The sequence below is a fragment of the Vombatus ursinus genome, unplaced genomic scaffold, assembly GCF_900497805.2.
Source record: "Vombatus ursinus unplaced genomic scaffold, bare-nosed wombat genome assembly UNPS02014818.1, whole genome shotgun sequence".
Classification (NCBI taxonomy): Eukaryota; Metazoa; Chordata; class Mammalia; order Diprotodontia; family Vombatidae; genus Vombatus; species Vombatus ursinus.
Window position 1 is genome coordinate 2,952,610 of NW_020954596.1, and position 17,108 is coordinate 2,969,717.

Genomic DNA, 17,108 nt, shown 5'->3' on the forward strand with positions numbered 1-17,108 from the left:
TGTTGAAGCTGTAAACTGGTCCAACATTCTGGAACACAACTGAGAATTATGGAACTAAAGTGACTAAACTATTCACACTTTTTGACCCAAAAATTCCACTGCTAGGCACATACCCCAAAGAACTCAATGACAAAAAAGAAAATATCCATATTCACCAAAATATTTGTAGCATCACTTTTTGTGGTAGCAAAGAATTAGAAACAAAATAGATGCCCATTGATTGGGGAATGACTCAACAAATTGTAGTACATGAATGCAAAAGAACTGTGCTTTAAGAAATGATGAACACAGGGGCAGCTAGGCGTCGCAGTGGATAGAGCACCGGCCCTGAAGTCAGGAGGACCTGAGTTCAAATTCGGCCTCAGACCAAACACTTGACACTTACTAGCTGTGTGACCCTGGGCAAGTCACTTAGCCCCAATTGCCTAAAAAAAAAAAGAAAAAAAAGAAATGATGAACACAGAGAAACACAGAAAGATTTATACACTGACACTGAGTAAACAGAGCCAAGAAAACTATACATATACATGACTACAACAATGTAAATAGAAAAAACAAGAAAAACAAGAAAACTGAAACTAAATACTATGAAGTCAAGCTTGGCCCCCAAGAAGAGATATAAAAAGGTCTATCCTCTTCCCACCACCATTCTTTGCAGAGGTAAGATACTATGAAAGTGGTATACTAGGGGCAGCTAGGTGGCACAGTGGATAGAGCACCAGCCCTGGAGTCAGGAGGACCTGAGCTCAAATGTGACCTCAGACATGTAACACTCACTAGCTGTATGACTCTGGGCAAGTCACTTAATCCCAATTGCCTCACCAAAAAAAAAAAAAAAGAGAGAGAGAGAGAGAGAAAAGAAAAAAAAAGAAAGAAAGTAGTATACTGCATGTAATATCAGATATCTTTCAAGAGATTGGCTAGTTTTGCTGAACATTTTCCCCCTCTTTTTTTTATCCTTTGTTATAAGAGATGGATCTCTGAGAGGGGTATGAGGAAAAGTAGTTGATGTGAAAAACAAAAGATATCAATAAATTTTTGGGCGGCAGCTAGGTGGCGCAGTGAATAGAGTACCAGCCCTGAAGTCAGGAGGACCTGAGTTCAAATCCAGCCTCAGACCAAACACTTGACACTTACTAGCTGTGTGACCCTGGGCAAGTCACTTAACCCCAACTACCTTAAAAAAATTTTTTTTCTTAAGAAAGAATAGCAGCTGGAGTGCTAAAGCTAAAAAATGAAAGGGTTTAGTCAAGGAAAGTTAAGAACAAGAAAGAGGGTTTTTAAGCTAGCCATGTTGGGGAAAAGAGGAGGTTCAAGGAAGGGATGGAAATGCTGCTAAGGTCAAATGGGATGATAATCAAAGACAGAAAAAGAAAGAGCCACTCTTCTCTTACAATCAATATGGAATTGACACTCAAAGTAAGTAGAAAGGTAGTAAAAAACTGTAGAAGAAGCAATGAGATCTCTGTCACATAGACTAAGCTAGCTTTTCCTAGGTCTTACTTCACTAACTTTCCCTTAAAAGGTACCCTTAACTTGTCCAAGAGCTTAAGGCTCAGACCACTGATGTAAATTTCTGGCGACCTGAGTAAAAATGCCAGCACATGAGGAGTCAGCAGCTCCTCCTTCAGACTGTACCTAAGGTTATGACCCCCACGGAACCATGGCTATTTCTGAGGTAGAAAAGCTGTGCTCAACTGAATAAATTCTGTATCATTGCTGAATATATCCTTTCCATGCTATGGTTAGGTAAGCCTCCTTTTGTTAACTGTTAGATAGTTTATGAGTGTCTCATTACACTCTAATCTAAATCTTAAGCATCAAATCGATCTATATCAGGCCTGGAAAGACAACAAATATTTAAATGCCCTTGCTGAGTAAATTTACCAAGTCCATACAACTACATCCTAGGTATTGAAACAGCTGGAAGATGTGACTATTGGGTCAATAAAGATAACTGATTATTGGCAAATCTAATATTAAGAAATAGTTAATAAACACCTAGGAAAAGAATCAGAAATTATTAAGTCAGGATGGCATCATGTCAAAATTATCTTATTTTCCTTTTTTTGATAGGCCTACTAAATTGGTAAATTAAAGAATGCTTTTATCTAGATAAAGATATGTATGTATCTGTGTGTATGTAAGAATATATACATATATACATATACATGCTCACGTTATACAGAAAGAAAAAGAAAAAATCTATATAGATACACACACATACATACATATGTATTTAACTTAACAAATTCTCTCCCATTATTTTTGTGGAAAAGATGTACATTAAATGAAAGCACAGTCAGGCGAACTTAGAACTAAATGAATGACAAGACTCAAAGAATAGTCATTACTAATTCAATGTCAACTTGGAGGGTGTCTGGTGACATCTGTGCTTAGCCATTTTTGTTTGCCGTTTTTACCAAACCTGGATAAAAGCATGGACAGCATGCTCATTATGTATTTGTAGATGATGTGAATCTGGAAAGGATAGCTAACATATTATATGAAAATCAGGACTCAAAAAGACCTTGATAGGCTAGAATATCATATTGAATCTAATAAGACAAAACTGAATAAGGATAAATATAAAGTCTTATACTTGGGTTGTCAAAATCAATTTTACAAGTTTAAGATAGGGGAACTATGGCGAAGCAATAGTTTGCCTGTAAAAGATCTAGACTGTGGGTTCAATGTTAATAAATGCTATGGTAGAGAATCCAAGAAAGTTAATGTAAAGTTAGGGTGCATTAAGAGGAATGGTGTTCAAGACTAGGAAGGTAATAGCTCTCTGGTTAGACAGTGTTCAATTCTGGATGCCCCATTTTAAAAAAAGATGCTAATAAGCCAGAGAGCATTTAGAGCAAGAAAACCAGGATATTTATTCATGTATAACCTATATCAAATTGCTTGCCATCTCAGGGAAAGAGAGGGAAGGGAAGGAAAAGAGGGAGAGAATTTGGAACACAATTTTTTTTAAAAGGATGTTTAAAATTGTTTTTATATGTAATTGGGAAAAATATTGTTTCAGATACAAAAAAAGGGGGGGAAAAAGAAAACCAGGATATTAAAAGCCTTGAAATCACATGGAATCATTAAGAGGAACAACTGTAGAAATTTGGATTGTTATTTTTTTCAACCTGAAGAAGAGATTTAGATAGGATATGAAGGATGCCTTCAAGTACCTAAAAGAAGAACCAGCAAGAAGAATTGGGAACAATGGGTAGAAATTGCAAAAAGGCAAATTTAGTCTTGACGTAAGAAAAACTTCTTAATAGTTGGAGCTATCCAAATTTCATTTCATCAGAAGGTAATAGATTCCCCCCTCACTGGAGGTCTTCAAGAAAAGACTAACACGTAAGTTGAAGAGGGGATTCTTATTTGGTTGTGGGTTTCAGTGGATAGTTTCTTAAGTCCCTTCCAACTCTGAGATTATGGGATTCTGAGAAATAAGAGATATATGCACAAGAAGTGAGAAGGCAAAAATTATGTTATATGTATTTGTACACCATGTGAAGGCTTAATTGGACAATTAATAGTTTTAGGAACACGAAAGGATACAAAACAAACCCACAAAAATCTCCAACATATCTTCCTGTGACTAGCAAAAATCAATAGGAAGAGAAATTCTATTTAAAATAACAGCAAAATGTATTAAACACCTAATATTTTTATCAGTCAGTCAACAAGCAATTAAGTACATACTATGTGCCAGGCATACAATGAAAGACAAAAATAAAGTCCTGCCCTCAAGGAGCTCACAATCTAATGGGGGTAGACAACACATGAACAAATATGTATGTACAAGACATAGAGTGTAAATGGAAGGAGATCCCAGAGGGGAGGCACTAGCCTTGGAAGGGAATGGCAAAGGCCTCCTGAAAGTGGGATGTGAGCTAAGTCTTGAAAAAAGCCAGGGAAGCCAAGACTCAGAAGTAAGGAGGGATGGCATTCCAGCCATAGGGGACAGCCAATGAAAAGGTAGAGTTGGGAAATAGAATATTGTATTTCAGGGATTTCAAGAAGGTCAGTGTCACTATGTCATAGGTTACATAGATGGGAGTAAAGTGCAAGAAGATTGCAAAAGGAGGAAGGGAACAAGGTGGTGGTGATGGGCTTTGAATGCCAAACAGAGGATTTTATATTTGATCCTGAAGGTAAGAGGGAGCCACTGGAGCCTACGAAATGGGAGTGTGGAGGGTGTGACATGTTCAGATTTGTGTTTCAGGAAGTTCATTTAAATAGAAAGCATAACTTGCTGGGTAGGGTAGGGTAAGGGATATATTCAGAAATTAAGGTAATACAAAAATGGAAGCTATAATTAAATTTTTTTAAATTAAGGTTTTAAAAGAGAAGAAAATGGGCTTAGATGAGTATTGAAAACCACATAGCACAATAAATTCCAAATGGATAAATTATTTATATGTAAGAATTTTTACATACAAAATTAGGGAAGGTGGAGGCAGGAGGGAATGTGGCTATATCTTTCTCTACTGTAAATGGGAGAAGAATTCATAACCACACAGACAAAGTGTGCATAGGATTATTAAAAGATACAAATAAACTATTTCAATTATATAAAATTTTAAAGCTTCTATGCAAAGAAAGTCAATTCAGTTAAAATCATAACAGATACAGATTGCAGAAAAAATATTTGTATTAACTATATCTGATAAAAAAACTGACATCAAAAATCTGTAATAACTTGATACAAATATGTAAGATTAAGAGTTATTCTTCAGTAAAGAGGTCAAAGGATGTGAACAGTTTTCAAATGAAGAGAAAGAACTGTCTGAAAAATGTGTTCAAAATCACCAAAAATCAGAGGAAAATGGAAATTAAAACAACTCTCAGGCATTACTTCACATCTATCAAATTGTCATAGATGGGAAAATCCAGTTTCAAAGAGGCTACGTTAAGATAAATAAGATAACTCACTGCTGGAGGAATTGTGAATTGGTCCAATTTTTCTGGAAAACAAATTACAATTATGTAAGAAAAGTTACTAAATTACTTATATCCTTTGATCCAGAGATCCCACTACTAGGTTTAAGCCAAAGAAATTAATGATAAGCAAGAAGGCAATACACACAGACATACAAAAATATCCATAACAGTATTATTTATAAAAAAACAAAAATCTAGAAACAATCTGTGTGTTTAGCAATCGGTGAATGGGTTAATAAACTGGTATACATGAATATAATGCATTATCATTACCCTACGTAAGATAATGAATATAAATCAATTAACTAGCATGTCCTTCCTAAAATGTGGAGTCCACACTTGAATGCTCCAGACATGGCATGATTAGTCCAGGTACAACAAGGCTATCACCTTCCTAGTTCTGGACACTATACCTCTCTTAACACAGCTTAAAATTCCATTTACTCTCTTTGTTGCCAAATCATACTGGTGTATCTTCACACCAAGCTTACAATTCATTACAGTTTTTTGCATGAACTGTTTTCTAACCATGCCTTCCCCCATCCTATATCAGTAAAACTGATTTTTCAAACCGAAGTATAAAGCTTTATTATATCTCTATTACATTTCCACTTATTAGGAACTGGTCTTTTCAAGGTCATCAAAGATCTCTTCAGTGTCAAATCCAATGGCCTTTTCTAAGTCTATCTAGTTGACCTTTCATTAGCTTTTGATACTAATGATCATCACTTCCCTCCTTACAGACGTTCTCCTTACTTTGGCATCCATGACAATGTTCTCTTGGCTCTCCTTTCATTCTGACCACTCCTCAGTCTCCTTTGATGGCTCATTATTAATCTCTCATCCTCTGAACATGAGTGTTCCCCAAAACTTTTTCTGGGCCTTTTTCTCTTTTTCTTGCTATACTTTTTCTAGTTTGGTGATCTCATTTGCTCCCAAGGGCTTAGTAAACATAATTAAATGGACAACTCCCAATCTTTATTTCCAGTCCTGATCTTTCTCAAATTTTCTAGAAATCTCTGCCTGGATATCTCACCCAGAACCTAAAATTCAACATGTCTAAAACAAAACTCATTATCTCTACCCTCTCCTGACAAATCCTCCCATTTCTACTGAAGACAGAACTATGTTTGCAGTCATCTAGGCTGATAACCCTGGAGTCATCTATGACTCTTCCCTCTCCATCATCGCGCATAATCAAACTGTTGTCAATGATACCTCCACAACATCTCTTACATTCATCCTTCTGCACTATTCATATTACTACTAGCACTACCAGCCTAGTTCAGGTTCTCATTACCACTCACTTGGACTATAGCAATAGACCAGTTGGTGTCTCTGCTTCCAGTCTTTCCCCTGTCCAATCTCTTCTATCCTCTACATAGCTACTAAAAGAATCTTCTCAAATCACAAGTCTGGCCACACTAAAAAATCTTCAGTGTTTCTCCAGTGCCTTTAGACTCTACAGTTTGGTTCCCACCTACTTTTCCCATCAATATCTTACTATTCTACTTCACAAGTTCTACATTGCAGCAGACTGGACTACTAGCTGTTCCTTGAACTCAACACTACATCCCTTGCCTCCAGACATTCTCATGTGCCACCTCCCTTGCCTGGAACGCATACCCTGCTCATCTCAGAATTGCTGTTTTCCTTTGAGGCTTGGTTCAGATGTTACATTTCCCATGAAACCTCTTCTGATCTCTCAGCTCTTAGTGTTCTTCCTCTTCTGAATTCTTTTTCTACTATATTTATCTGTCTAGTAGAATGCAGGTATACACAGTTTTGTTTTTGCCTTTGTATTTTCAATATCTGGCAGAGCTGGGCACCTAAGGTAGGTTATTAATAAAAATATTTAACTGAATTAAGTTCATTTTTATTAGACCTAGACTACTATTCTACCCTGCTAAGATCTTTTCAGATATTGACCCTGTCATACAAAAAGTAAGCTATCCTTCCCAGTTTCATGTTATCTATAAACCTAAAAGCATGTCACCTATGCCTTTATTCAAATCATTGATAAAAAATTTAAAATAGCAAAGAGCCAAGGAACAGATCCTTGGGGAAATCCATCTGAAACTTCCAGCTGACATTATGATACACATTATGATTATTCTTTGGCATAGTATTACCTTATTTCGCATCAATCAGAGGTAGAATGTTTAATTTTAAGCAAAAATTCTCTGAAGATGTGGAAAGGAGGGAAGCTACACCACTAGAGACAGTACCTTTAAGACTATGGGTCCCATTAAGGCAAGAATCAGATCCAATTTGTATGCTACGTCTGAATCCTGTAGGTATTCAGCAAATACTTGATAATACAAGATGAGTTATTTAATATTTTAACTTAATTAGTAATTGGAGAGCAGTTATCACTACTCATCCAGTCAGGCAGATCACACTCGCCTTAGGCAGATATCAACATGTCACCATGTAAGTGTGGGGGAAAGGAAGGTCCTGAGAAGAAAAGGAAGGAAGGAAAGGTCACTGGAAGTTACAAGGGTGGGAGAAGATCTAACTTTGGCAAGGTATAACCAGAACCTAGAATGGGATCACGGTGGGGGGTTGACTTCTAAACTTCAGCTAGAGGCCTATATGGTAGAAAGAGGGTACCAACTCCTTGGCTAAGTCCAAAGTCTTATTAGCTGAATGGACAAATGATAAAAGTGGGTGTATTGCTCTAGATGGCAAGCCCTCTCCAAAAGGTTACCACAGACAGATTCTCTAGCACAGGCCATGGGACAAAAGAGGCTTCCTGGCACACAAATACTATTCACCTACACACTTCACCCCAATTGGATTCTTCAGTTCTAAGAGAATCCCTGGCTCCACCTAAGTCATCCTAAAGATATTATACAACTTTTAGAAGACATGGGAAGTATGACTTCTAATTTTCACACCTACACCTATCCCTACCTCAGATGTTTCTGACCAAGTAAAAAAAGCAGCCTCACAGATTCCAGAACAACTGGAAACTGTAGCTAAAAGAGGTGGGGAAGGAAATGGAATGTGTTGAGTCAGGGAGGGTCCTTTGCATCATCCTTCAGAGTGTACTGTGATGAGAGATACATATTGGCCCCCGTATACATGGATTCAATCTGTAGCCTTCATGCATTTACCATGAACAAACAGGATGTAGACAGCGGTAGTATCTGGTTTTGTTTTTTTTTTAAAGCAGAGAGCCCAACAGTGGTGACTATTGGCAGAAATGAAGGCAGTGAAACCTCAGGTTCCCAATTAATGTCAATTGAGACATTTTTGTATCTCTAGCATCTAGCTCAATACCTGGCATACAATAGGTACTTACTAAGGGTTCACTGAACTGAATTGAACTAGGAATGGCAGGTACAAAACATACAGAGGTAAGAGATGAAGTATAGGAAAAGCACTTATTAAGTACCTACTATGTGTTGTACTAAGCATTTCACAAATATTATCTCCTTTGATCCTCACAACAACCCTGAGAGATAAGTGCTATTATCTCCCTTTTATAGTTGAAGAAACTGAGGCAGACAGTGATTAAATAACTTGCCCAGGATCACTAATCTAGGAAGTATCTGGGGTCAAATTTGAACTCAGGTCTTTGACTCCAGGCCCAGCGCTTTATCAACTGCACTATCTAGTTGCCCCTTCATAGGGTTTAAGTCACAGCTAGTAAGCAGTATAGTTTGGCTGAAATGTGAAGAATGTGAAGGGAAGTAATATGAAAGGCTGGAAATGTAAATACAGGGTAGGATGTGGAGTTTACATTTTATTCTAGAAGCAAAAGGAAGCCATTGAAGGTTCTTGAGCAGAAAGTGACATGGTTATACGTACGCATTACGAAGATTACTTTGGCAGTTGCATGAAGGATGTATTGAGAGGGAAGAGTCTGGAGGCAGGCAGATCAATTAGGAAGCTACTGTAATAGCCCAGGTGAGTAGTGATAAGGATGTGTAAGTTGAGCAAAGACAATGGATGCAAGAGATGTGGGAGTAGAATCAAGAAGACTTGACAACTGAATGGATTTTGGAAATGAGGGGAAGAGGAGAGTCAAACATGACTCAGAAATTACAAACTGGGCAAAAACAGAAGATGTGGGAACCTCAACAGAATCTGGGAAGTTTGGAGAAGGAACAGATTTAGAGGAGATAAGTTGTTTTAGACATGAGGAATTTTGGGTGCTGGCAAGGATATTCAGATAGAGATTTCTCAGACAGTGCACCTACACACTTCACCCTAGTTGAAGTTTAAAACAAAAAGCAGGGCAGATGAAATCACCAAGGAAGGCAATATGAAGAAAAAAGAAAAGGTTCCAGGCCAGAGTTCTTGGGAAGACCCATGCTTAGAGAATGTAGGAAGATGATGAGTTCTCTTCTGGCCATATTGATCCTGATATGTTGACAGGCCACCTAGATGGAGGTATGCAGCAGACAGGTAGATACATGACACAAGAAGGAAAAAAATTAGCATTGGGAATACAGATTTCTGACTCATCTGTAAAGAAATGATCATTGGATTTGTGGAAATTGTAGTTCAATTGCCTAAATGCCTGAAGTAGAAGGGTTGGAAAGTCTTATTCACCAAATTCAATGCCATTTTCTAAGCCTTCAGCCTACTTGACCTCTCTTCAGCATTACATCCACAATCTTCTGGATAATCTCTCCTTCCTTGATTTCTGCGGCACTGGTCTTTTTTCATTCTCCTAAGTGTCTGACATCATCCCTACTAAGTGCTCAGATCCCTCCCTACTCCTGCCCTCTAAGTGGTTCTGTCCACCAAGTTTTTTGCCTTCAACCTTCTTTCTTTAACTTTTGTCCCTTCATGATATCAGATCCTCTTCTGACTTATATTACCTGTATGTAAATAATTCCCATTCACCTACTCATTCATTCAAGAAACATTTATAAAATGCCTATGGTATATATAGTACTATGTTAGACAGTGAGAAATATATTAAGTCTAGATAAGGTACTATCCCTACCTTAATCAAACATACAGTCCAGTAGGGGAGTAAAACATAACCTTAGATAACTATAAAATATAATTTTATAGAATAAGTGTGTTACAGCATTGAAAATTATTTTTTATATTATTAATCTTAATATCTATCCCCAAAGGCCCACTACGTGTGTACCTGAAACACACTTGACTTTGTAAAAAGTGTATGGAAGGAAAGAAAAATCAATGTCATGCTTCCTCCTACTTTCTAAAAGTTCACATTTTATGATGGAGACAAAAAACAAAGGATTAGAAAGAAACTATTTAAAAAATAAACAATGATAACACAAAATTTTGATTTGGCCCCAAAGATAAACACCTAACAATCATATTGTTAGTTTAACATATGGTATTCTAATAGTTGTAGTATTTTTCCTCCTTGGCAACAGATGTACTAGGAGAGCAGTCAGTGAAAGGCAATAAAGGTTTTTTCATTTCTACCATCCATCATTCATGGTTCACAAAACCAATAGCAGCTTCATCTTCAAACATGAAAGACAATGCTTTATTATTTGCACATAACTGAAGGCTTTTTCATTCATAGAGAAAACAGACACATGCAGAAAGAAGAAAAACAAAGCCACTTTCTTAAGGAGTCATGGCCAGAAACCAACCACTGAAATTCGCTAAGTTATTTCTTCTCCTAATACAAATTACATCAAATTCCAAAGCATATTTGACAAAGGAAAATGAAATTCATACAAAATTGAAGTGAATCTCAAGTAGGAAAGTCACAGCAACAACTCAGTAATAGTAGGTACCATGCAGAAGATTTGATAAGTCTATGAAGTAGCTCAAAAGGCCATAGTCTACAATCTCTAGTGTGGCAGGCATATGCCATTTATCCTCAGTTCTTACAGTTACCTCCTAGAAATAAGTCATATATTTCATGTCACAAATTCCTCTAAGTCACATATCTACCTGAAAAGCCATACATAAAAGACAAATCATAAGGTCACTGCTAATATTTTCTACCCAGCCCAACTTTTAGGTATGAAAACCTCTCATTATGGGGAGCTTTAGGCTGGTTCAGTAATGGGACAACGTTCTGCAACTGTAAAAAGGAGATAATAATAGTATCTACCTCACAGAGTTGTTGCAAAGATCAAATAAGATAAAATTTGTAAAGTACCTAGCACAGTCCCTGGACAGACAGGAGATGCTTATTAAAAGTTTTTTTCCTTCTTTCATACTGCCATGCAAAATTTTTATCAATGTTTCCTACAGCATACCTCAAAAGTTAAGAAATTTGAGGCTTATAGCTAGTTATGTTAAATTTGGCTACAATTTCAGGGTCAGTGGAAATGTAATATGGGTTTGCTATTTACCACCTGACCTTATCTCTGTATTCCTCAATGAAAGCGTAGCCTTTTATGTCACTTGTGTAAATCACTTTTGGCATGCTAGAATTAGAATCTAAGCCTTGGTTGGTTGGTCCATCAGACAGACACATAACATTTTAAAAAATACCATCCTGAGATAACTGGTTACACAATATAGATGAACTACCATGAAGTCACTTAAGAGTAATAAGAATTTTTATAATAGTTGGTAAGTATTTATTTGGAGCAGCTAGGTATCACAGTGGATAGAGCTCCAGGTCTGGAGTCAGAAAGACCTGAGTTCAAAGCTTGCCTCTGTGTGACCCAGCACAAGTCACTTAACCCTCTTTGCTCAGTTTCCTCATCTGTAAAATGAGAAAGAAATGGCAAACCACTCTAGTATCTTTTTTTGGGGGGGGGGGCAGTTAGGCAATGGGTTTAAGTAACTTGCCCAGGATCACACAGCTAGTAAGTGTCAAGTGTCTGAGGCCAAATTTGAACTCCGGTCCTCCTGACTCCAGGGCCAGTGCTCTATCTACTGTGCCACCTAGCTGCCCCTCACTCCAGTATCTTTGCCAAGAAAACCTCAAATGGGGTCACAAAGGCACAACTGAAATGACTGAACAACAACAACAAAGTATTTATTTAGAATGTAATGATAAGTACTTCATGGGTGATAAAGGAAAGCTTCTTAAAAGAAGGTATACTTTAGACTAAATTCTTTAGGGATCCAGTTTGGCAAAATCAACCACAGATTGTCAGAGTTGGAAGTAGCCTCAAATTATCTAGTCCAATTACCTCATTTTTATAGATCAAGATGATGAAGTCGAAAGAGAGGCACAGCAAGTTAGTAGTGAAGCCGGGCCTCTTCCATCTACCTTTAAAAAGAGGTATACTATGGTACATGAATGTAATGGAATGTTACTATGCTGTAATGATGGGTGTGATGAAGGTAGAAAAGCCTGAAAAGATCTATATGAATTGATGCAAAGTAAAGTAAACACAGCCAAGAAAGAAAGAAACACAATAGTTAGAACAATATAAATAGAAAAAAACAACTACACACAAAAAATCAAAAGTAAATTAACAAAATTATAAAGATCAAGCATTACTCAAATGAAGAGATATGAAAGGACATCCCCAACCCACCTGTTTGTGGAAGTGAAAGATCGTGTTACATATTGCACATGTTATTAGACTTTTTCAATGTACTGATCAGTTGTGATGATTTTTTTCTTGCCTTTAAAAAATAGTATTTGTTATATGAGATGACTCTCTGGGAAGGAGAAGGATACCAGGGAAAACTATGATGATGTAAAAAAACAGAAGACATCTATAAAGATTTATTTTTTAAAAAATAGGCACGCTAATACTTGTCTTATACATGAAGTAACCTGTAAAACACTGTACAAATTTAAAATGATATGGTATAGGACTAGGAAAGTGATAGTCCCACTGTACTCTGTTCTGCTTGGACTGCATTTGGAGTATTATGTTTATTTTAGTTCTAGTTGCCACATTTTAAGAACACTGATGACAACATCTAGAAAAGGGCTGAGAATGCATGTTTAGACTAGAAAAGAGAATATTTAGGGGAGACATGATAATTGTCTTCAAGTATATGAGGGGCTTCATGTGGAAGAGAGATCAGACTTGTTCTACTTGGCTCTTGAGGGAAGAACTAAGAGCAACATGTAGAAGTTACAGAGAGGTATATTTAGTATTCCCATAATGAAAAGCTTCCTAATAACTGAGCTACCCCAAAGTAGAAGGGGCTACCTGAGAAGGTAGTAGTTTCCCTCTTGATGGACTTCTCTTCAAGCAAAATCTGGATAATTATTTTTCAAGTCTACAGTAGGGTGGATTCTTGTTCAGGCAGGAGTTGGCCTAGATATCCTCTGATGTATCTTCAAATTCTGAGATTCTGTGAAAGGAAGAATCCAAACAAAAAATGAAAAACTATTTATGAACACTTTATAGACTAAAGGAAACTGAGATAATAACAAAAGTTTACATTTCTACAGTATTGTGGATTACAAAGCACTTTACTCAAACTCTGGGAGATAGGTTTAGTTTTAAGAGTGTCCATCAATATGCCTCTCTCCCTCTTCTATATACATACACACAGTTATACAAGTGGCAGAAATAAGTCTCTCTCTCTCTCTCTCTCTCTCTCCTCTCCTCTCCTTCCCCCTATCCAAAAAAAGCAAAGCAACAACTTTAAAGATCCAAACAAGACCAGCTTCCTCTAAAACCTCCTTGGGAATAGTATCTCAATGGAAAACATCACCAAATGAAGCATATGATCAATAAGCAGGAGGTGAATAAGATGAGCAAACAGAAACTTTAATGAATTTATCTTCACCAAAGGAAAAGAAAAAGGACACACCAACAAAGGAAGGTTTCATAGCTCTGAGTCTGAGTCAATGCTGGTGCTGACCCTCTTCTCTGCTGCCATATCAGAACTGAAGGTCTCTTTCTTGGACCCTATTTCCAGGTTAGGCCACAGTCTGCCCCTTGTTTATTATTCTAGTCCTAAATGGTGGCAGGATCTCAGAGACCACAATAATCTAAGCCCCAGTCAAGAGTAAAAGAAGGCTCAGGGAGTGGAGAGCGTAATACCCACCTCAGCACCCTCTCGAAGACTAGAAGGGGTAAATCCTGACTGTAGTTCAACATCCTAATCCAGTCCTGTGGCAGGGCCTAAATTCCCTCCAGATCTAGGACTGATAAAAGGGGCAGGGACCCTCACCAACCATCCCTACCTAAGAGACTGAACCAAAGTTCCTAGTACCCTAAGAAATAGTATGGATTTAAAAAATCCCAAAATAAAGTCCGCAATAATTAAAACCACAGAAAAACAAAGAACAGATTGGCCAAATAGACTCTAAGAATAAAAGAATGATCTTCCTACCATGATGGTTACCTGAAAGGGAGGGAGGCTGCCTAGATTCCCCCACATCTACTCTAGGGAAAACTCAGAAGTTCATACCAAACTGAATAATGATCAAGAAATCCAATGAGAAACTACAGTGAGTGACATCATCTACTCCAGAACTGCACAAAAAGTCAGGAAGAAGCACAGGAACAATAGAAAAGGAAAGATGCTAGCACACTCACAGACAGGCCTCTTGCAGAGGCAAGAAGAGCAGTGTGTCAGAAAGCCAAAGGGTAGTAACCTTGGAAACCCAAGGACAGCAGCAACCAGAGCAGTGTGAACCATTGTATACCACAAGACAGCCTAGGCTCAGGGTCTCTGAGGACCCTAACACTGTCCTAAAATATCAGGGAAAGCCCTGAAGAACCAGTACTCTGAAACTCAAAGATGGGGGGAGGGAAAACAATTCCTAGGTGGTAGAGGTCAAGGCAAGAACCTAGGGGGCCTAAGGCAAACCAATTGGAGTTGACCACCCCCAAAAAAAGCAGCAGGAGGGGGAGCCTGGTCCTAGCAAAAAGAACCAATTCAAAAACTAAAACTGGTGAGATGAATAAGTCAAAGAAAATGTCCTCCAATATAAAAAATTATTACAAATTTAACTCAACTGTAAGCAGAGACTCAAAGGGAAAAAAAAATCAGATTTTTCCACAAAGACTATATGAATATACAAAACTAAAGCGAGATTTTAAAAATTACAAAGGGAATAAATAGGTTAGAAAAGAAAGTAAATATTACTGAAGAAATGGCATCCCTGAATGCTAGAATAGAACAATCAGAAATCAATCAGGCCCTTAATAGCTGTGTGACCCTGGGCAAGTCACTTAACCCTGATTGCCTTACCAAAAAGCAAAACAAAACAAAAAAGAAAAGAAATAAAGAAATCAATCAGGCAACAATAATAGTACACATGAGGCAACAAATTAATATTAGAATGCAAAAGATTTAAAAAATAGAAGGAAATATAAGGTATCTGATATAAAAAACTGACCTGCAAAGCTGGGCAAGGAGAGATAATTTAAGAATCAGTAGATTTGGGGCAGCTAGGTGGCACAGTGGATAGAGCTCCAGCCTTGGAGTCAGGAGGACCTGATTTCAAATCCGGCCTCAGACACTTGACATTACTAGCTGTGTGACCCTGGGCAAGTCACTTAACCCCAACTGCCTCACTAAAAAAAATTTAAAAATTAAAAAAAAAAAAAAGAATCAGTAGACTCCATGAAAAAACCATGATAAAAAAAAGGCCCAAACACTATATTTCAAAAAAATCATAAATGACAAATATTCATATACATTAGAACCAAAGAGCATTTTCCTTTCTCATTTGAAACAGTTTGTGACTGTAAGTACTGGATTAAAAAAAACATTATTCTTTCCCAAGTAATAATACTGGTTTCCCAAAGTCATGTGTCTGCTTGGATGTGCAATAATCTGCATGTACAATAATGATCATGTAATCACAATGGGCAATGAATAGTGCTCAGACATAATTAGGTCTGCATTTCACATCACTTTTCTTTCCTTTAAAAAAATGTGTTATTGAAGTTTTGTGTTTTTTCATTACTATCAATTCCCAATTACCTTCTCCCCATAGAACTGCCTCTATAACAAAGCAAAATATAGACAGACAAGTCCTGGGCCAGTCAATTCACTTCCTGAATCTAAAAGCCTAGGTCTAAGTATCAAATTCTTCTTCTAAAAAGCATCCTACTTAGAATCCCACTGCATGAAATGGGGTCTGTTTTAAAGAGGCAGTACTACATCTAAATCATCAAATCATTTCAGAATATAATAAGAGCACTGGACTAGGAGTCAGGGAGCCTAGTTCTGAATCCTAGCTCTGCTACCGTTCAGCCATATGACTTTGGATGTCACGTTAACTCTCTGAGCCTCGGTATCTCAACAGTAAATGAGATTGGACTAGATTGTTGCTCCCAGCTCTAACAATCTGTAGTCTAGATCCCAGTTCTAATAAACAACCCTCCCATACTTTGTCAGTTACGCCCCCTCTATAAGAACTCTTCGACAGATTGCCAAGATCCTGTTTCCTTACACTACCTGAAAGCATCTTTTCTGCAATACTCATCTGGCACTGGTCTTGTTTCTGAGCACAATGAAGCTTTCTTTTCTTTTTTGACAGGTTCTGTTTTCTGGAACATCATTTTATCACTTTCCATATCAGTTGGCTCTGTCTTTCATTTATTCCTTTATCATCATACTCTGTATCTGAGCACTGAACTGGGAATTTGAAGCAAACTTGCAATTTCCTATCTTCTTAAAGGACTTTACAATTGAATTGGGAAGAAAATGTGTATACATGGAGCTTGGAAACAAAGCCAAGCACTCAAAACACCCTATTACTTCTTACTGAGAAAGCCAAAGCACTACAGAGCTGTAAGCAGAGGAATGTTTGCTGGGCGAGTCAACATGGCTTCCTTGGGATCATTTTGAACGGGGTTTTGTAAACCATAATAAACAAATTATTTTCGGGCTTTATCTCATCACTTCTATGTTCTGTGGACTGTGCATACTATTCTAAATTGGCAACTGTATTAATTAACTCTGCAAGTATTTAAAACAAACATACAATTAGAATTTCTCAGTCAAGTTATGACTTTTAATATTGAGTATACACAACCTAACAAAAACTGTAGTCTATGGATAAAATTATGAAGTCGAATACATTTTCTCTTATAACTTAGAAGTAACTTACAGTCACTCCGGTCTTTCTGGTTTCAGTCAAGGAGTTTCTTCCCAAACCAGTTCTGCTTAGATAGTTAAAGTGTTTTAGTAAACTACATGTGAACACAGTTCACTTATTAGACTTTACTTGTGAAAAAACACCCATTGATTTCTTTAAAATAATAAGTGTATATTGGTCAAAGACATCAAATCAACAGCACTAAATAACTATTTATGAGAGG

At 37.2% G+C, this 17,108-nt stretch overlaps 1 protein-coding gene across 3 annotated transcripts in view; it reads right to left on the reverse strand.

Moving 5' to 3' along the window:
- Nucleotides 1–17,108, reverse strand: part of PTPRA (protein tyrosine phosphatase, receptor type A) — a 130,012-nt gene that overhangs the window by 104,092 nt on the left and 8,812 nt on the right. The window contains exon 2 of one of the 3 annotated variants that reach the window (XM_027835989.1): nucleotides 13,029–13,173. The gene's annotated coding sequence lies outside the window, so the exon portion shown is untranslated. Of the gene's footprint in view, nucleotides 1–13,028; nucleotides 13,174–17,108 lie in introns of those variants that run through there. The other 2 variants (XM_027835991.1, XM_027835992.1) reach the window with 2 other exon arrangements.